This window comes from Pteropus vampyrus, unplaced genomic scaffold, assembly GCF_000151845.1.
Source record: "Pteropus vampyrus isolate Shadow unplaced genomic scaffold, Pvam_2.0 Scaffold57, whole genome shotgun sequence".
NCBI classification, from domain to species: Eukaryota; Metazoa; Chordata; class Mammalia; order Chiroptera; family Pteropodidae; genus Pteropus; species Pteropus vampyrus.
Window position 1 is genome coordinate 1,797,518 of NW_011888838.1, and position 23,363 is coordinate 1,820,880.

General features: G+C 31.6%; 1 protein-coding gene across 1 annotated transcript in view; it reads left to right on the plus strand.

The window, feature by feature from the left end:
* Positions 1 to 23,363, plus strand: part of LOC105292456 (adhesion G protein-coupled receptor L3) — a 610,351-nt gene that overhangs the window by 110,943 nt on the left and 476,045 nt on the right. The gene's annotated exons all lie outside the window — the stretch shown is intronic.

Below are 23,363 nucleotides of genomic sequence, written 5' to 3' on the forward strand. Positions count from 1 at the left end.
GAAGGAGGTGGGAGTTTTAGAAAAAGATATAATAAGTTAGGCTTGATTATGTTTAAGAATATAAATAAATATAAAATTTTCTCATAGAAAATCAAAAGCAAAACCCAATTAGATTACAAAATTGACTAAAGGCATAGATTTGCATTTGCTTGCAATTTTTATTGTTGGAAATGAGAAGTAATCTGCCAAATATTTTACCTATTAGCATCTGATAGCTCAATAGGAAAATAAGGAAGCAGCAAAGATGATATATCATCTTTATATTGAATTTGAGAATATTTACAAAACATTTTGGTATGCATTTTTAATTTTAAGATTTTTGACAGCAATGGACACATATTAAACTTTTTTGCATTTTTCTTTATTGGCTATCAAATTCCTATTTATGAAAAATATTGTGAATTTAGCACTTACATTGGTATAGTTAAAGAGAAGCTAAATTTCAACTAAGCACATGGGTAATATAATGCATTAAATCATACATAAAATAGAATGTTAAATTCTAAAAGCCTCAAATGGTAACTCTATTATCAGTTATCATAGAGTTCTTATTGTGTGGAATTCTGACTTTATAGATTACTTCACTGAATGCATGGCTTAAAAATAGCATATATAAAATTTATAACAGATTTTGTACTGTTATTTTTATTTATGTTGTAGGGCAATATTTGGATATTAACATATGCTCATATACCAAGGCAGAAGTACTACTGAAATGTTAGTAGAAGGAACTTTTTCAGTAGCTCAACAGAAAACTATTACTTTGAAAGTTGCATGCAAATTCTCATTTAACAGATTTTTTCTTTTTCTAAGTTTTTCACTTAACAAATATTTGTTGAGCATGTTCCAATACTAACTCTCGGTGTTAAGTACAGTTTAATAAAACAGAAAAGATTGTACCACTATGCATTTTACATTCTAGTCTTTTTTTCCTAACATAATTTTTTATCTTCCCCAGTCATTTTAAAGTAGTATTCTTTTGTTACTGGATATATAAAATAAATTAGAGGAGTAAAAGAACATTTAATGTAATAAATTATTATGTAAAAAGTTAGTTTTGAGCTAGTAGGATTAAATAGCTTACAGTGAAATAGAAAGAGAGTGTTTTCTGAATTAAAAAAATTGATTATTTCATATTGCAGAGCATATGTCCTTTAGTAATATGAGAGCCTATTACATTGAAAAGTATAACTTCTATATAAGAAATTAAGAAAAAGGGCTACAGAGAAACTGGGACATAGAGAGTTAAATAGTTTGCCTATGGTTATACAGGTGAAAAAGCAGAACTCTTCACTGAGACTGGAAACCAGGTGTGTTTCATTCAAACATAAATACTCTAAACCAAAGGAAACCCGACTTCTTGTTTTTTTATAAGTTGCTCCTTCTCCTGAGTGAGATACTTTTAGTGTGTGTAAGCTGTTAATATGCGCTGTGTTATGAGAAATTTGAAGTTTCTTTGGCCACATTTTGTGTATTATCACAAAGAAGGAGTCCTCTGAACTCATAACCATTATAACCTAGTGGGATCCACATGCAAGTAAGAAAACAGGCTCATTTGTCTGTAACTTCATGGGAATTCTGGGATATATGATTTTCATATAGATTTCAAATGAGCACTTAAGTACTTCAGAACAGTATAGAAAATAAACATTTATTACTCGTTTAATTATGAGAGAAAAATAGATCCTCTGTAGTTTTTTAATCAAGAAATTTAATTTTGAATCTTAACATGAAATCATTTTTCATAGTTGAAATTTATTTGTAACATTTTTCCTTATTTTTCACATATGTGGAAAAATTTTGTCAATATAAAGCTTATTTTGTTAATCTAAAAACTGCTATATATTAAACAAGATTTTACAATAAGCATTTTTGATTAGTTACTATTTGTTATGTGCTAGGCATAAGAGGATGAATTTGCAAATCTCTTTCCTCAGTAACTAAATATTTAGAGATGTGTTCACTTCATTTAAATGTTATCCGAGACACATAAAGAGATATCTTTGTTATGTTTTATTAGATATTTTCATTAGAGAAGTATTTCTAATTGTTCATTTATTTTAAAACCATTACAAAAGAAATCATTAAAAATCATATAAAATTCAGGCAGCTAATTTTATTTCTAATAGTAGCTAGAATTATTTATTTAATATGGCAAAATGTATAAAATTTTATTTGATAGTTTTTTTCTTAGGACAATTTAATTTTGATTACAAATTGTTTTTGCATTGTTACTGATATCCAACAGACCACTTATCTAGTTAAAAATGTAATTAGAAAAAAAGGAATTCCACATGTGATATTAGAATATTTCTAGCCAAGAATTTTCTGAGAATTGGTAATATTCGAAGATGGTACTTTTTGCCCAATAATATTCATGTTTTATACAATAAGCTCTAAATTCAAACATGAGTTTAAATTTATATGAGCCAAATTTTTGGAAAATATGTAAGACAAATTTGAAGATATAAGGTACAAAAAACGCATTTATTATTCTTTTTGCGCTGAAGGTTATCCACAGTCAACAGAAAGGCACATAGTTAAAGTAGCATATTTTGGTAAGTACAAGACTTAAGTCATTTAACAACACACTATTTTTAGTGAACTCTCCAAAATATTTGGAAGAGTTTCTTTATGATGTTAATATTAATGGAGAGCAGAGCCATCATTATTAAAATTTATCATTAAACAATTTTGTTTTTGCTTTGAGAAAACAACTAATGTTAAGGAAAAGAATACTGGTTTATTTTATGAGTTTAAGAATGGCGAATGGGTAATTCAACCGAAAAGTCTAGATTTGTGTTGGAAAATTTAAAATTTACTTCCTTTTGGGGAGCTTTTGCTCAAATGCTTTGGGGTAAATTTTCAAACACAGTGTGTGTTAAGATTGAACCATGCAACTATCATTGAAGTTAATGGGAATGTCTGGGCTAAATCTGCTCATGCTGTGCTAAAAATGTACCCCCTAACGTTTGAATAGTTTTCGGCTATCATAGATACTAAAATAGAGTTATTATGGTCTACTGTATAAATGTATATTTAGATAGTTTTAACAATATTTATTTGATAAAGGGTTATGTGAATTTTTATATAGTGCTCAAACCTAATCTTCTACCTCTTAATGTTGAAAATAGTGATATTCAACGAACTAAACTATACATTTTACTTCAAACAAGACAGAAATGTTATGTTTCATTTTGACTTTATTTTACTCCTTGCTATAATTCTGAAAAGAAGCCACTACTGCACAAAGTGAGAGTACCCAGTGGATTTGTTAATGTAATGCCATATGTTAGGAGTATTCTTAGAGCTTCCTTCTTTTTCCCCATTGTCCTTTTTTTTAATTTAAGTACTTCCAATGCTTTAAAAACATTTTATCTAGTGAAAGCTACACATAGAGTATCACTCATTTTTTCTTTCATTTTGCTGGTTGAGGTAAAGTACATAAATATATTCTATAAAATGTGCTCCTAGCTCTTTTTCTATTTTACTACAAGTAGATATTTTATCGTTAAAATGCTTTGCCATTCTTTTTTAAACACTTGAGTCAGAGAAACTCAAACCTATTGCAAAGCTAATTTATTGGATATTTACTGTAATAAATAGTCAACAGAAAATTTTTGATCATTGAAGAATGACAAAAAAACATTTCTTATGTAGTACTTTCTGGTTAACAGGCTCCAAGTAAGATACATCCTAAGTTTTGCTTTGATTGTTAGTGTTTTATACTTGTTTAAAAAAACGTTATTATAGGAGGTTTCAGAAGAAATATTAGAAGGAAAGGAAATCTGAAACTATGTAATGAGATAGAATATTATAGTGATATAGCATATTTAAATTATGGGAAAATAAATGAAGGTATTATTGAAGATATTTTGACTTTGTTAGAAGTATTATAATATAACTCCACAACAGACTTAATTTACAAAATTTAGCTTTCCCCGTGTCAAGAACACTTTCTTTTTTATTCACAAGTAATGTTATTGAACATCACAATCCAGGGCTTACTCAGCATTATATACTCTTTAAGAATGAAAGATTAATAACATGTAATTGGAAAGAGATTACACATTTAAGAGCAATAAAGACTAGTTTAGACTTATTGAGTTCAAAGTGCTTCTAGGTGCCACAAAGAAATAACTTCTAGTCAGATTAAAATTGGAAGTTCACAGTTTTGAGAGAAGTTAAAGGGACAGATTTTGGAGTCATGAACATAGAAGAGATTGTGAAAATAATAGACAAGGAAGAAACAATTTTAAGAAAGGTGAAGTGATCAAATATCTAATATTCTGTAATATTAACATATCAACTGAGAAAAGGCAATTTAATTTATTAATTCATGAGCGTGTTCAATAGTTTGAAAGATATAGAACTTAGGCTCGAAAATATTAAGGTGTAAATGGAAAATGAAGAAACCAAAACTACCATTAAGACTCTCAAAAATTATATCAAGAAATTAGCCATGAGAATAAGGAGTCAAGTACAATGGTAGTATAGTATAGAGCAAGAGTTAGAGAATAATTTTCGTTGATTTGTTTCTTTTACATGAGCAAGACTTTTCACTGGGAAAATGTGTTAATTTATAGTCTAAACTGAGTCACTTCTGACAGTGAAAAGGAGCTACTGTTATTTACTCCAGGACAATAGGCGTGTACTCCAACTGTGCCCAGCAAACTAGGATATAATAGATACCCTCTTTATAGGTGAAAAAATTAAGCCTGGTAATTTTTAATTCTAATCTGTTGGGTGGACAGGCTGAGGTAGCATAGAAAGCTTTTAGGATTCTGGATGATATATAAAACAGAAATAATTTGACATTAATTCCTGAGATTATTGGATCCAGTGACACTTTCCCAATGATTGGTAATAATATAAAGGCAAAACTTGTAAGACCTATGCCAATTGTTTCATTAAATAGTAAAGAAGATCTTCTTGCAGTGAAAAGACAGAAACACATCATATACAGCGGTCCTGGACCCTTTTTGGCACCAGAGACCAGTGATCCTATGAGAATCTAATGCCTGATGATGTGAGGTGGAGCTGAGTGGCTAGTGCTTGGGGAGTGGCTGCAAATACAGGTGAAGCTTCACTTGCTTGCTGGCCACTCACCTCCTGCTGTGCAGCCTGGTTCCTAAGAGGCCATGGACAGGTACTGCTCTGCAGCCCGGGGCATGGGGACCCCTGGCATGTGACGTTGTAAATAACTTTTACATAGGCATGTATGCAGAGCATATAAAGGGATACGACAAAGAGAATACAACATATTGCAAGAGAAAGTAGCTCGAATTGCAGTATTTTTCTTTTGAGTTCCAGTTATTTTTTTTTCCATATATAATATGGGACATCTAAGATTTATATACAATTTTATTTGTATATTTTAAGTCTTTTTTTTTTTTTTTTTCTAAAGTAGAATATTTTCCTGATAAATATAGTCAGAATGTTAGGTGATATGCTTGGCTTCTCTTTATACTAAGGGGGTCTCGTTTGGTTTGTTACACTTTTGAATTTGCCTGGTCCGCCCCCTGCCTTATTGTATACTGTTCTCCATAGTCCCTCAAGCTGAAAATTTATCTCTAGCCAAAGTGTGCAGTGATTTAACCTGCTCCGTAATCACTCCCAATCTGTGAATGAAATTCATGGTGGGAGACTTGATTACTATCTCTGTTAGGCCTGACCTGTATTGAAAGGGCTGTCAAGCTGCCTGAAATTTAGATGCTTTGGACGTTTGCCATAAGGAATTCTTTGCTCACCAAAAGAGCTAAAATTAGCAGAGACGAAGGAATGGTGTTTTTGATTTCTTTTCCCCCTTGCTTCTGAACAGCTAGAAGACAAAATACAAATTTAAATGTGATACCCTCAGCATTTAAGTAAAATACTCCTCTACTCTTACAAGTCTTCTTGATATGATATCACATAACTTTGTAAAACAAAGAAAGTTTTATAATTAAAAAAAAGACACATTTAGCTAGCTAATAGAAACTAAGAGATTTTCGACTGTTTTTGTCATTGCTTGTACGTGCTCTTGAAAGCTGATAGTAATGTCAGAGTTTCCTTTCTATAGGGATCAAACCATCCTTTGTTTGAAATGAAAGTCAGTCCTTTGATGTTTCATTGAGGCTTTTTTTCCCTTTTGCTCTTTTTTTTGTGTGTGTCCAATTTGTTTTAAATTTAGAAATTAGATTTTCTCCTGATTTATCAATAAAAGATAAATGTTCAATGAAAAGCTAACAATACAGGATAATATAGAGGAGAATAACATCACTTGATATCTCTATTTAAAATAAATTTAAGTTACTATCATTTTAGATTTCTCTTTGTGCTCATATATTGAATTGATGATGTTCTGTAAGCTGCCTTTTTAACTCAACAGTATGTCGTGACCACTTTCTAAGACAGTAATTATAGGTCTATGTTCCCTTTTTATGATTGTAGAGATTCAGATATTTAACTTATTTTCTAATGATGAGCATATGTAGATGTTTTCCATTTTCTAATATAAACAAGGCAGAGGAATAAATTTGTCTTATTCATTGGTGTTCGTAGAGAGCCCTTCAAGTTGTCTGAACACATACAGATGTGTTAGCAGGGGACAGATGCACCTCCTAGAACCTAAGGATGTTCAGTGAAGTTGGGCCTTTTTTAGTGCTTGGAATTAAGAAATAAATTTGGGTCACTTTTGGGCACATTTCATTATCTTAGTTTCTCTTTGGCATCTGCTGGCAGCCTTGCATCTGTGTATTTAGTGAAAAATGGCTGCTATACTACTACATTGCCTCACAATTTAAGGTTGATAAAGATTTTCATTTGTATTTCCAAATTCCAAGGGGAAGGACAGTAATTAGTCACCCTGGGTCAAGTGGCTCTTGCTTTTCTAATCAATTATAGGTTCAAAGGAGCGGTAATGTGTAGCCTGTGCACTCAGTAGGGAGAATGGAAGTAGTACTTGATGATGGAGAGAATACTTATGCATGTATGTATTTTTGTGTTCATCTCATTATAACCCTAGGATAAATAACAATAAATAAAATTTTGAGATAAAAAATACATTTTGTAAATTTTAACATATACAGCTAACTCGATTATCAGAAAGATTTTTCCAGTAGACATTCCTTCCAATAGTAACTGAAATACCTATTCTCTTTGATACTTATACAAACAACACTTAGTTCTCAATGTTTTAACTTGTAACCTAGATCATAGCCAAAAATTATAACCAATTATGTTTTAATAAAATTTATTTTAAAATGAAGTTAATGTTTTATATACACTTCCCAGTGTTTTTTGTTCTGTTTAAATTTTTATAGGTTAATTTTATTTTCTCAATTTGTAGGAGCTTTTCCTTAATATTTAGATTATTAATACTTTGTCTATCATTGATTATAAGTTATTTTTCCAATGATATTTTCAATCTAGTTTATGATGGTTCTGCCATACAGGCATTAATTTTTTTAATTTAGTTAATTATTAGGCAATATGAAATTTTAGGTTTGAGAAATATACATTCTCAATAAGGTTAACTTTAGCTGTAAATAATAGTTTCTAACATTGCTACACACACACACACACACACACACACACATATATATATATATATATATATATAAATACTTGCAGAGTTTAGTCATTTTTCTAACTTGAATGCATGCTTTGAAATTTCAAGTTTGTCTTTTCTGATTTGGGGCACTAAGAGCACAATCTTTGAGCCTTTCTTGTGATAGTGGTAATAAAAACCTTCACTTTTCTTTTGGAGAAGCCAAGTCTCTTAGATATTATGGCTTCATTTTTTGTGCTATAAAACAAGACAGTTGGAACTGTAACTTCTACAAATGTGTAGCATCTATAATTTATCAGACTATTTACATGTGCTCTTTATTTATTCATCATTTCAAACCTCTAAAATAGATATTGTTGCCAGCTTTCTATGTGTGGAGAATCTGTGGTTCAGAGAAATGAAGAAGAGGATGTGTTTAGTGGGTGTTTGCTGTACAGACCAGGGATTGGTATCTAGAATGGCACCACCCCTGGAGCATTTGAAAACGTGCAAGAATGTTTTCTGTTGGCACATTGACTCAGAGTTGCCACTGTCATTTAGTGATTGGGGTATACAAATGTTAAATATTTTGCAATGCCTATTTCAGACCCCTAGAACAAAGAATTTTTCCTCACATTTTCCATTGGCACCCCCCATTGAGAAACATTGTTTTTCCCTTTGATATCTATGAAGACATTTTTTGTATTACTGCTGTGTAGTAGAATATGCAATGCCTTTTGCTTTAGTTTCTTATCATATGTACTGAAACTCCTAGAGTCATAGCCACAAATAAGAGCAACCACACTAATGGAACAATAGCTATTCCCACCATTTACCATCGGACCCAGAGTTTCAATAGCAGGCATGTTTGTTTACTAAGAGATTATCCAGAGCCTTCATGGTGTTATAGATTGCACATCATAATCTGCTCCTATGATCCGACTTTTTCCCTGTCAAAATATGTCACTGATTGCCTACTTTCCTCACACTTCTATTCTGTTAGTAGATAATTACCAAAATAACCCCGCTTTCATGCTCTTTCATGTTACTCTCTCCTGGATCTTGTTTTTCTCTACTAAGAATGCCATTCAATTTTTTTCTTTACCTCAGTAGATCTAACCCCCTTTCATTACTTAGTTCAGGTACACTCTTCTCCTGGAAGTCTTTTCTGAATCCCGAGGTGTGGGGGTAAGTGTTCCTCCTCTGCAATTCCAGAACATCCTGTTCATATTGCTTTTAAGGCATTTAACACTTTTATTGTGTTTTTGTCCTTGTTTCCCCTCTAGCCTATAAGATTCTAAAATATTTGGGATGATGTTTATTTTAGTAGATAAAAGATTATAGAGTACTTTCCTTATAATTGGAGTTAAATTAATGTTTGAACTGTTCTTGAAGAGTATACCACCAAGGTGAGAACCTTTAGAGTGATTTTGGAGCAAGCTGTCCTTGCACCGACTCAAACTATCCAAACATTGAATTATATCTTTGCATTCTTTTCATTGGAATGAACCTTGTAAAATCTTAGTGTGTGTCCTTTCACAAAAGAGATATTTTATTAGGCTTTCAATCCTTCATAGATTTCTAAATCTATCATCATTTTGCAGTAGATATGCTTTATGGGTTAATAAGGCTAAAAGTTTGTTAAAATTCACTCTCTGCAGAGGCACCATTCAAAAAAAAATGGCTTTAAATAAGCAATTTAATCAAAGTAAAATAAAATTATATATGCTTTTCAAGTAAAATAAGAACAGGAATTAACAGCCATGAATAAGAGGGAAACTTGGAAATTTATTAGTGACTTCTATTTTGCACTATCATCATAAATTGACTTAAAAGCAAACTATAGTTTGGTTAAATCCTGAAAAGAAAACTTTTGTGGGCCTGGGACACTATTAAGAAAGCAAATATTTGAAATTCAAAAGTGCAAGAAATCAGTGACAAATGGAATTCTCAGATAATTAAATATTCTGATTTAAAGGAGATTCGAATTGAAAAATTGTGAACTAGTTACCTCAGTTTTTGAGTTGTATTACTAATATTCTAAAATGCTTTAGCTCATTAATTTAGAAGTAGGACATTATAAAAATCATATATCCTCCTTGATATAGGATCTTATAGTGCCTGAGGATATTTTGAAATATGAAGTCTCTAACTGTAATTGTGGATTCTGAAAAAAATTATGTGACATACCTTCTGAGTCCAGGACTTCCCCTGGATAAATAGTGTTTTAAGAATAATTTATAATGTGTTTTCTTGTGATTTATCTCTTTTTCTTAAAAACTGTACAATAAAAAAATAACTTTTTAGTTGGAGTTTTATTGATAATTAAGGTTTTAATGTGTCTATGAAATATAAGCTCTTTTGTTAATGCTATCAATGCTAGTGACCAAAATGACCTATGAAACATTAGTTCACAAATAAATAAATGGTGATAGGTTGACAAGAAAAAAAATATATATATCATTTAAATTAATGAAGTTCTCTTTCCTATTATGATGTATATCTGAACTTGTTTTTAGGTTATAAATAACTATGTATACTTATATATGTAGTGAGGAAAGTCAAACAATTCCGTAATTCTAATAAAAACCTCATGCTATTATGTTCTCATTTTATATAATTGATTTTAATTGAAAAAACAAATACATGCACTAAACCTCAATGAAAATAAAGCTGTCTCCTCAAATTTTGTGAATTTTGTCCTGAGAAAACACACTAGTTAAAGAAGTTATTGTCTATGAAGGCTCTGACAATTGAGTTGCTGTCATGGTAAAAGAATTTGTATTCCACTGAGTGAACTTCTTACCCATGTGATACATACTATACTGTACAAAGAAGTGGAGTGATGAAATTTATATCCTCTGCTTCTGGAAAATGAGGCAAGATGAATATGGGTATCTTGTCTTAAAACTCTGTCTTCTTACCACTAAACCACAGATAAAAATGCCTTGAGTCCAGATCCTAAGCACATGACAATATTTATTGAATCTTTTCTTTGGATTTTTTGTACATTAAATGAAAAAGAATACATTGTGAAATTTCAACTCTGGATTAAACAATGCTAATATTGCTTACAGAACTAATATTTATATGAAAAACTAGCTAAGTTATATAGGGTTTTACCACATAGAGCTGTAATGACTCAGGGGTCATGAATTGAACTCAAGAACTTTCAAATTTTTATAATTATGAACTGATAGGATTCTATTTTATTTAGTATTCTTCTGTTCAAGGTACAGATAATGTCCTGAGAAGGTACTAAATTAAAAAATGCCTTAATTTTATTTGACAGTGTCACTTATTGTTTCCTTTATTCTGGATATGTCCAATTCTTATTTAAACTTCAAATTTTATTGAACTTCCTGATCTTTGTATTACTAAAGCATCCTTAAATATAAAATTTTATTTGTAAAAATACTTTAAAATAGTTCCATTGTTTCAGATAATTTAAATGTGTTTCTTTATCCAAGGATTAGACTAGATTTTCTAGAACATTGTGGAGGAGAGGGAGAAATTCCACCCTTGAAACTTTTGGTAAATTTCTTTCTTCCATTTTGTGTAATCAGGAAAGAAACTCTGAGAATACTGTGTGATAGATATTAATTACTTGTAGCAAAGTTTAAAAGTGTATATTTGGCATGAAATAAAAGTAAAAGGAAGTATTTTCAAATTTAGATTAGATACTAATGCTTTCAAAACAAAATACAGAGTGGTCACTATCAAGAGTGCCATCACTGAATGTTTTCTAGGGTAATGTTCCTTTTCTCATACAAATCGTGATCAGTTTCCACAGGTCTAGAAAATGTACCTTAGAAGCCAGGTTTCTCTGGCTGTGTTTAAGGTCTCCAATAAAACTTTTTTTTTTTTTTTTTTTAAATTAGGAACAACCAATGTGAATATGAGGTTATGTAATACATATTTTTAAAAGGCTCCTAGACAAGACTATAAAATGTGTTTTTCAAATTCAGTTGAGTTAGATTTGTGAGAAACCTTTGGTAGGATTTTTCTATTCATTAAATTGGATTTAGAAAGAGAGCTGTCATCCTAATAGGTTAAATTGGAAACATATCTTGTCTTAAGTTATATCCTACCATAATAATGAATAAAATTTCCCAAATATACATAATAAATACAATATTTGCTTCCTCATTAAACACAAAAGAATGACTTATAATCTGTATGAATTTAATTCATAACTTTCTCTTTTAAAAACACTATTTTTTATGAAAAAAATAGAATGATTTATGCTTTTCTTTAAAGAGCTTGCTTAAAATAATAAGCTAGTTTATTAAAAACTAATAAAATGTTGAGTTTATAACCAGTTATCTATTTTTGTTTGAAGAAAAGACATTTTAAAAGACCTCATTATGTCTTTACGAAGAATTTGTATTGGGTTGTGAAGGTGGGCTTGTTCCTCATAAATGGCTTACCTAGAAAAGCAGTGCTTCATGCACATTCCTTTTCATTCTGTTTTACTCTTTCAATTACTCAGCTTTTAGAGAAATATCATTGCTGTTTAAGATTATTCTTTTAATGAGAAATCACAGCATGCATCTTGAAAAATGATTTCCACTTCATCTTTTCTCATTCATCTCCTAGTGTAATTATAAATGCATGAGTGTAATGTATGGCTATTCAGGTCAAATTATCTATCAGGATTGATGTTTCAGTTGTACAGTTTATCTATCTATTAAAACCCTGAAATGTCAAAAGCTTCATTTTTTAAGAGTAGAATGTCGGTTTCTTTTTTACTTAGAGCAATTCACCCAGCACAAATGCAAGAGATTTGACAGTTGCAACCATTAAGGCAAAAACTGGCTGATGATTTGAGGAAAAATGAGTAAATGTTCAAATATGTATCAGGGTGCCCACAGTTTATACAAGTAGGACAATGAATAAGATAATATGGAAGCACTAATCGGAATGATCCATGTGCAAATAAAAAAAGCCACATCTGACTCCTAAATTTCAGGTTTTCAGAAATATTTATACATTCCTGTTAATTATTTCAAACTCAAGTGACTTTTATACTTCAACCTAGTGTGTTATCATGATTGTATCAAAGTAGTTTTCAATTAACTATTGGTTACATCTAAGTATTTGCAACTGTGATTAAATGCTTTTCATTGATAATTATAATTTTATTGTAAGCATACTAACACTAAGGAGACTGAAGATATATATATATATATTGAAAAGATGTTGGATAGAGAATAAAGATTATATATATTAATAATAGAGATTATATAAGATATTCTATAAGTACTTAATTTTAATATATAAAATGTATAATATATATACAATATTAAAATTACTATACGATACTGTTAATATGAATATGCTAATTTAATTGAAGTAATCATTTCACATTAAGTCATCACATTGTACACTTTAATTTTTTTTTTAATATTGTAAGTACTATTTAGATCAGTGAAAGACTACACAGCCACATAGTTTCCAAGTTGGCAGTCAAATCCAAACAATAAGCTTCTGTCAAGTCTGTCTGAAAATTCTCCTTTCTGTGAGAGAATGAATTTGGGTGGCTGTTTTTCTTTTTCATTTCAAAAATAATTTAAATGAGAGGACTGATTCGGTTGCTATTTGCACTCCAAATGGATTGAAAATACCTTCTTAATGCCTGTGTTGTGAGATTCCGACTAGCCTATGCAGTCCTGGAGGGTCTATGTGGCTGAGCCTCTGCTCCTTTCTTTTATTTTCATTCTCTGGGCAGTACTGTTCTGTCTTGAGAAGTTCTGTTTAGAATTTGCCGCTCTAAAAGCAAAGAGCACGGAGGGTAGCCGATAATTTCGGTGGCTTGTTTTCTTGGTATGTAAGTGTGTGAGGAAGTGTGAGGGTGGAAGTCGGGCTCATTATGCTTTTCTATTTATTCGTTTGTTGGTCCCCTGTCATTCTGCCAGCCCTCTCGGTGGAATAACTGCTCTTTGTATAATAATCTGCCAACATTCATGGTGGTTGCATTCACTGTACCCATTCTACTGTGGAACTCCATTACGACTGGGGTTTGAATGCAAAGCTTCATGATATCTGGGTATAATGCTGAGCCACAAAGGCATCCTTTGTAGTCCTTAGTCTTCTTATAACCCCCGCTCTCTTGCAAAAAACTCCCCCAAAACTAGCTTTGAAGAGGGAATTTTCTGGAAATAGGAAGAGAAATACATGCAGTTACTACTCTGTTCCACACTTTAATATTGTGTTTAGAGAGGAGGGAAGCTTCTAATTTTAAAACCTGATTTGTTAGGCTAAAGCGTGCTACATTTGAGGCTAATTTTCTACCTGTGGAGGTGTGGGTGAATTGGCCTTTGTTCTTTGCAGTTACCTTGCCTGGCAGGTGGCCACTTTGATTATTCTTAGCATGTGCTTTAGAAGTGCCTCTCTGATCCTTGTAAGCTCCTGCTTTATCCGCAGCACTCCTGTAGAATTTTTAACCCTGAACTCTCTTATCAAAGGGAGATTCACCTCTGACCTCTTTATGGTTGCTTCTTCTTCGTCTCTTTTGTTTATTCTCTCTTGTCTGTGGGTGTGCGAGGTGATTTTGAGAATAAAAAAATGACAGAATCTTCAATCAGCAGACAAGTAACAATTACAAATTGAACAGGGAAGGTTTGTTTTCTTTCCCTTCACACCCCTACACATTGCTTTAGAGACAATTACAGTTTTGAGTTATGAAGAAAAGCAACACAATGGGGATGCTAAAGCAAACTAAGGGAACTGTCATGCTTCTGCATTTTGTCATTTCCTGCCCCTCCCAGGGAACTTTCAGAGGCTTTTTGAAGGTCAGGGTACTCTCTCCCTCTTTTCCCCTTTTCTATTTTGATTTGTCGAAATATTTGACTTAGATGGAAATGATATATGTTCATTCTTTTTGTGATAAATCAGTATAAACTGATATTTAAATGATCACATTAAAGTATCGAGCATTTGATGAGTACCCTACTTTACATGTGTTTTCCCATTTAACTGATGAACTTATAAATGACCATGAAAGTCAATGCTTCCTTTGGAGATTCTTTGGCTTTTCAAGACAAATATGTCTGTTCATGTTGTTTACCTTAGCTGTTGAACCTTAGCAGAACATTGATCTCTATAAATTCTTACATATACTTAGACACCTACCCACACACACACTAAAGATAGCAATGTCTGCTAATATCTTAATAACTACAGATGGATACAAGGCAGACCATAGGTCTTTAACTACTGTAATTAAAAGAAAAAAAAATCTTGTTATATTGTGTTCTCTTTAACATTGGTTTTAATACATCTTCAGAGTGGTACTTTAAAGACTTCCATTGCAAGACAGAATGGAGGAATCCTGTCTTTCCGTTCTTTATGTTTGTAGGTCTCAAATTTTAGTGTGCCTGTGATTCTCTGGTGTGTGTGTGTGTGTTTATGTGTGTGTGTAACAGAGAGACAGAGAGAGAGAAAGAGGAGAGGAGAGGAGAGGAGAGGAGAGGAGAAGAGAGGTTGATTTGATTAAGCAGGTGTTGTGGCACAGAGATTTGCATGTTAAATAAACAGTTTGATTTTCATACAAGAAGTTGCTCAAAATCCATGGTTTGAAGATCTCTGAGAAGAATCATCACGTGTGGCATCTAAGCTTATACATGTATCATTCAGTATTGAGGCCCTGCTCATCAACTGGGCTAATTTAAGCATTTCTAAATTTGATCATCAGAAGAACACTTCAATTTATATACTCTTTTTTTTATATACATGTATTTAAATATTGTGTAGATGGTACCATATATTGGTTTCCATTCATCATTCAAAAACTATTGAATGGCTAGTAAGTGAAAGTCAGTGTATAAATCATAATGAACATTTTATATGAATGTACATTATTGTATTCTTTGGGCAAATTTTAGATAAATTAAAAAATATAACAGTATTATGAAAGTGTATTTTATGTTAGATTGAGCTTATCAAATAATGCCATTTCCGTGTGTCAGCAAACTTGACTTATAAACATTCTATTTCACACATGCAGTAATTCCTAACCCATGCCACTGCTCTCATTAAAGAGTACTTATGGTAGTATTGAGAAGATTTAAACTTTTTTTTTATAGCCCACCAATATGGTATAAAGTGCTTTCCTGTCAGACTAACTCTAGCAGTGATTGCTTCAAATTTACTCTTTTCTAGTCTTTGCTTAAGATACTTAACTTCTCAGTACTTCCTATTAAAGAATTATAACAATATTGCTAACTCATAGATTTATTGTCAGGCTTGATGAAAATATTTATGCACAAGCCCTTAGCACAATGCTTCATATATACTAAACCTTTCATGAATGATTAATCAGGTGGTCAGAAGTGTCAAGGAAACACATGCAATGTGGACATTTGTTGATTGTGGGTACCAGCACAATTTTGTTTTATTTAGATGTTTCTTAACCTTGACAATGCAGTTACATATAGATTATTTTATACTAAAACAGATCCGAAAGATTTTCAAGTAAACATTCGTGCTGCCATCTTTCATTTTAGAAACAGGAAAATGTATATAGAATAATGAACGGACTGGCATTGGATTTGGTTTATTTGATCCAGATTTGGAATATGTACCTTATAGTCTCACTTGAACTTTTGAATATTAAATTATGGTTCCTTAACTCATGGAGATTGAGGTCATTGTTATTAGATAGCTCCCATTTGATAATCATTTATGCCATGCAAGACACTTTGTGTGTATTTTAAATGTTAGCAGGAATATGAAATTTCTTTGTACTTAATTTTTGAAATAATTTTTTCTTTTGAATTTGTTCTAGTAACAACATGTAGCTACACAGATATTTAAAACAGACTTGTTACTAAAATTGTCTTGCCTTTTGTATATTAATTTAAATTGACTAAGGTGGTTCTATAGTTTGGCAGTGGCTTTACATGATGATGGAGCCCAGGGGGACAATCTTAGATCCCTTGGTCCTCGGGTATATGAAGCTCAGATGTTTTGGAACCAGTCTTCTGCCAGCTGGCTTATTCTCAGAGGAGATACTCCGGCAGTAACTCTTCAAGTAGGTAGAAGCAGCCAGTTTGGTCAAAATAACTGAAAAACATTATTGGAATCCCTGTTCAGAATAATTCCTTTTCAACTGGACCTGGCTGCCTCATAAAGAGGAGTGCAGAGGTGGAGAGGGTATCTAACTGTGCTTGTCTGCCCGTCATAAAGTACTCCATCTGAGGACACAGTGCTTTATTTTGGCAGCTGTGATGTGATTAGGCTTGTATTTTAGAAAGGATATGCATCAGAGCCGTCATTCTTCATATTCAAACTAAATTGGACATTCTGCTCTAGGGAATAATTCTGTTCTATTCACATCTGACTGCTTGCTGCTTACCAGCGGGTGGCCCCATTAACCCTATTAATCCTCATTTTAAAGTCCAGCCCAAAATATCACTTCAGTGAATCCTTTCTCACCTTCCTCTCTGCCACCATATCTTCCATGCTTCTCTTTATTATAGCAATTAGTGATTTCTAATTTTTTATCTCACTTTCGGAGGGCAAGGAGAGTGAGATGGACATTTACAGACTGTTTCTTTAGAGCTTTTTTTTTTTTTTTTCAAATCTCTAGTATAATGTCAGGCCCATGCCAAGTGCTCAATAAAAGTGGAATGAATGAATGTATCATTTGGATCTCTTTTTGTTAGGTAGTCTTTAATATGGTGTCACTGATCATCAATGGACATTGTTGCTATTGTCTATTTTAAATAAACATAATTTATAGTAGACCGTCTCCCTTAAGCTATTTTACTTGCTCAGAATACTACTCCTCATCTGGAGAGCTCTGTTCAACTCCTTTAGAGACTCTTTTATAAAGCTGTTTTTCACTAATATTTAAGAACAACAGTAATAATAATGATTTGTCAAGAGCCAAAGATCTTTCTTTAGGTTTCTTCATTGGTTGGAGATTATATATACATATATACATAATTTCTCTACCCTTTTAATTGGGTCTTTATGGGGGGTATGGGCTGGAGTATGCAGTGGTGGCAGTATATTTGAGGAACCATGCTAACTTTGAGGTAAAAGGTGGATTTAATAACAACTTTTAAAAAAGTTTGCTTTAAATGCACTCTCTTAGATGCAACCTTGGCAAAATAACATTGAGGTTTTAAAAATATATGTGTGCTTTGTCTTATTTTCAGTGTAATGAGGTATCTGGGTTTTTTGTTTGTTTTTAATTGCAAAACTATTTTGTTAAAGGTATAACCTATTGAAATCAATATAATCGTGAGAATGTATATATATATTTTCAAAAGTATTAATCTATGGTGATATTCGTTAATTTGGGGCTTTTATATTTTATTTTGGGTAAATTTTATTTTAATATATTATTAGAAAAGTAATTTATGAATTCTTAGGAAAAACTTAGAGTACAGAGGCGTATCAAGTTAGAAGTATAAACCTCCAACACTTTCTATTGCCTCATAAGTAGATATGGTGAATGATTTAATATGTATTTTTTAGACTCTTCTCTGTATATACTGAGTCACATATAAGATAGCATATTTATATAGGCAGAGTATATATATGCACATATATGATATATAAAATATTTAAAAATAGAAATATAGCAGTTATATAGAATGTTTATTCAGATGTTTTTGTCACTTCAAAACTTAGAAATCTTTCTCTGTTACTATATATATATTTTCTTTTTATCAGCTCTGTAGTAGTTTTTTATATATGAGGTTCACATTCTTCTATACCTGGACTTTTGCATTGTTTTCAGTTTTTCCCTACTTTGAATATAGCTGCAGCAGATATCATGGGCATACTTATTGGTACAAGTATTTTGGGAGACTATATTTGTAAAAGTGGGATTACTGAGGAAATTATAAAACATATAGCAAATATCTTCCTAGATATTTTCAAAACACTCTCTAAAATGTGAGCTCTTTCTTATATATGATTATTTTAAAACCAGCTCTTATGTTTTAGGGCAAGTACTTTTTTTAAGTTATAAAACAATGTATATTTATTGTAGAAATTTAGAATTTTAGAAATTTTACAGATTTTTAAAAAAAGTTTTCTAATTCTATCATCTAGAAGCAAGCACTATTGCGATTTTGATATATTTACCTCCTGGCCATATTTCCTATGCATAATTTTTACTCTGTTGATATCTCACAATTTTATATTATGATTTTCTTATTTGGCATGATAACATAGGCATTTATACATGCATCATTAGAGATATTGAAACACCAATAATACTGATTACCTAATAGTTTATTATTTAGCACTAGCATGATAACTTTGTATGTCTGTATTTTATTTCGATACTTAACGTGTCTCTATTTTGGGCAGTCGTAAATAATAAGGTACAAAATGTCTCATGTAAAGCTTTCTCTGCTTTACATATTATCTCTTAGGGCATATTAAAAGTTATAGAAATATTAGGTAAAATCACATTTGAATTATCATGAATTTTGATGTCCTTTGCCTTATTATTTCCCACAAAGATTACACCGACTACAGTCTCTCCTGTAGAGTATGCCTATTTCAGTATATCCATGCTGCTGCTGACGGGTTTTTATGACACTTAAAAGGCTTCAATCTATTTCACTTCTTTGAGTCCCAGAGTGTTATTTCTTATTTGCTATAGGTGCTTCTTTTTATTTTTGGCTTAAAGTTACAACTTGGGCTAAACCTTTTGAGCCTGCCAGATGGCCAAAATTATTGGACAGTTTCTGACTATTTACTTATTATATAGTTTTATGTGCATTGTGGGCGGTAACCAATGGTCAACTATTGAATTATGTAAATATTTAATAGTGATGATAAAAACCTAGGTTCTCTTTTCAGAGAAATGCCATATACATAAAATTTGTTTTTAATTTGTTTATCTCTGAGTGATAGTTGAGGAGACCATGTCTTCATACCCATTTCCCACATAACCTGTGTATCTCTGGGTGGGAAAAGGGGGTCAGTGATTTCTTTGGTTGCTATTTTCTCTTTCATATTTATCTTCTTTTTGTGACAAGCCATATCCTTTTGAGACATTTGCGACTGGGCTTTATCACCTCTTCACTCCTTCTTATTCCTGACATGACTGAACTCAGTCATTTTCTCATTCAGAGAACATTCTAGGATCAGTTTCATAGCTTTTCACTTGCCAAACCCTTATCCTTGTTTTCAGTGACTTCAAACAGCTGTGGTTTGAACACATCTTAGCTTTGAGACTTAACCATTTCTTATAATTTTACCCAACAGTCATGATTATCCTAAATCTTTTTATCACCAGATAGTTCAGGTTTCAAATCCACAAAAATCAGACTGTCTCTCTCACTACAGTCTCTTGTTCATATAGTGTACTTTCTCAGATACCCTCATAGCATCAATAACATTAGTGCGTTGATTTTTTTCCTTATTCGTATTAGATCCTGAATAATCATTTTTCTTACAGCCTTGCAAATACTCTCAAAAGCCTTGCTCCTTCTCCTTTCATCATACCAGCCTAGCAAGATGCCCTAGCCTATGTCAAAAGTGATAGGTCGGATGGACTCTGGCCTGGTATGGCTCTGGTCCTTGTTCTCGTCCTGATTGGCATTATAACCTTGGCAAGTTATTTCACTAATCCAGGCTATATAAATTGCAGTGTTTAGACTAAATCATTATTTTCTAAAATAGATCCTAGACCTTGAAGTTACATGAAAAACAAAAAAAAGCTTTGCAGTCAAATGTTTTGGCAAACACAGCGTATTATTATTCCCCCTTACAAATTCACAGTCATAATAACATCTTAAAGGCTCTGAGAATTCCTATTGGGAGGAAGACACCCCCAACAATTTAACGTTGTTTAACCTAGCATTTCTTAACCTATTTGACTAGGGATCCTCACATACTTAATTTATTTCTATAGAACTTCGGTTCAATTGAACACATTTTGGGAAATCCTGGGTCTGATTGTACTTGACATTATTTATTTTTCATCTTTAATTTCATTATGTTGTAATTTACTTTATATGCTTATTTAGTCACTAAGAATATCTAAGATACATGTAAGCATCACCATAATTCAGTGAGGTATATTTATACTGTATATCACCCAAAATAAAATAGTGCACTGGCAGCAATTCTTCTTTAAGGAGCATTCTTTTGAGACTAGCAGTATTTTATATGCTATATTAGAGAGATACAATTCATATGATTTATTAACTACATCATAGCAAGTAATCTCTTAATTAACGGCCTTCACTAAGAGAAATGAAGATTTCTTTAAGACTTTTCCCCAAAGTCATTTAAGTGAAAAAGTAGATACTTTTTTGGGGTGTGTATGGGGGTGTGGGTGTATATATATAAGTATTGCTGATAATTGCTTGCATAATTTAGTGATCTTGATAGGTTGCTTGAGTATGTACAAGTTAAACAGACACATGCAAGTACAGGATTGTAAAGTTCAAAGGAAACGCAAACTTGATTAACAAAAGTCACTGTCAAAAACAAATTGTAATTCTGCACCATATGAATCCTTGAATAATATTCCCTAAGAGGTCAGCCAAAAGTCTTGCTTCTGTCTACTGTTCCCTTGAAGAGAATTTTCAAATTTAGGCATTTCCTAACATCGTAAAAGTCAAGAGAGCTATAAGGCATTTTTTTTTTTTCACAAGTTAAGGCAACATGTGAATCGTGAGAATAGCTGAGTCTTTTCTAGTCCAGTAATAAAGAGATTTAGCTTTTAATTAAATTAACTAAGTGTACTACATGTGAATTAGAGCTCTATGAATTGTATTTTCCCCTTTTTTGTTTGCTTAAATTTATTTTTTGAGAAAATATTTCTAAATTTGACCTTTTTTATATGTTGTTAGTATATTAAACATTCATGTCAATGTTATTAGTTATCTCTTTAAAATAATTATGTTGGTTTTATTATAAATATGGAATATAATTTCCGAGGAGCATAGCAGAAATAATGAATTAGTACTTAGACATTTTTCTAGCTCTAATGATTAAATGATTGCTTCAATAGTGTAATTTTTCAACTCTACATAATTAATGACTCTGCATAAGTAATTAAATTATGTTTAATTTTGGTAAGTGTTATGATTAAATAATTACATATTTTGTTATTTCTAAAAATTAATTGTTTTATTGGCTATGATGTTGACTGAGTTCTCACTCATTTAATTTATTGATTTTTGTTTTATAGGAAACATTCTTTAAGGAAAAACAAAAAGACCATGTTGATAGCATGGAAAAATTTCTATATGTTTATTGCACTTTTCCATCTCTCATTCTCTTATAAAATGTTCAGTATTCCATGAGTGAGCTGAAGAAAGTCATCACAGGAAATTTCTCCATACTTTGTAGAAGACACTTATTTGGTAGCAAGATACTATTTTCAGAACTAAATTCCAAAATTTGTGCAGGTTGTAAAATTTACATGAGTTGAAGAAGAGGTTTACATATCTTATTTTCTTCAATTTAAGAAGCCATTAGAGTAATTGCTGGGATGAAATGGGTTAGGAGGTGCTCAGTGTGCATAAAACTGAAGGGTTTTTATTCATTTGTCAAACCTGATTGAGGGTTTCCTGCATACTGTTCTTGTGTCTTCAATGAACTTAAAGAAACAACTGAAATAGACATATACAAAGCAGTGAAGTGCCATGGTGTATAGATGCTTTGTCATAAATAGACTGTGTTTAAAGGAAAAAAAAATAAAGTCATTTTAACTATGGGCATCACCTTGGAAATTTGAGGTTTGAATTACCTTACCACAATTTGACACTGTGGTGGATTAATGACAATTAATACTATCCAGAATAAGGCAGTTACCCAACAGTCATGATTTAGTATCGAAGAGAAAGAAACATAAGTTTAGGGCCATTCTTAGATGCCCTAATTATGAAAAATCATGATGGTGAAGAAGTTCCAGACCATATTATATAAAGAAAAATTGAAAGACTGTTTAGCCTAAGGAAGAGAATTCTTGGGGGTGTGATAGCTTTGTATAGAAGTCTTTGGATACCATAATCCATGTTCTTACTATTCTATCCTTCCTATAAATTTCTCACAGTGTTTGTGAGAGTTAATGCAAATTTCAGAGCACCCTACATTACACAGTGAGTGTATTAGGAGCATTAAACATGTTCATTGGTGGGTAAAACTTTCCTAGATTGATAATAAAGAGAGTTGTCTTAAACTCTTTATGTGCCTTTCATTACACCTAAATGAAAATTTTTAGCTTCAGGAAAGAAAAAACATGGAAATATAGTTTTTTTTTGTTTTTTTTTTTTTTCCTGCTATAAATAGGAAGGTATATTAAATTTGATTTCTCCTAGTGACTAAGTCACTTCCTACAGCTATAGGAAGGTGAGTTAGCTCTTTCAAGGCCAGCAGGTATAGTTTAATATATTATTGAAATAATAGAGCCCACTGTGTTATTAATATACCATTCTGGTTTTCAGTATATAACTCAAAATTACTTAGAATGGTGTTTTGAACTTACTTCTACAGTATGATGTGTGAATTCACCAAAATGAAGAAAATCAATGCAATATATGCCTATGTTAAACCTCCTGATTCATATTTTAAAGTCTCAGGGAAAGTAATGACTTGATTCAAAGGAAAGGACCTATCACAGTAATTTGCTTTTTATTGTTAGGTACTAGAAAATCTTACATATGCTGTGAGAAAAAATTTTAAACTTTTATTCTGTGTTTAAAATCAGAATCAAAAGAGAAGGATTCACCAGTTTGATCCATGATATCTCTTTTTATTATCCTATATTTTGTACATCTTATATATGGAACATTTGCATTTTTTATGGTAAAAAGTCATATTGAGATACTTGTTAAAAATATTATTA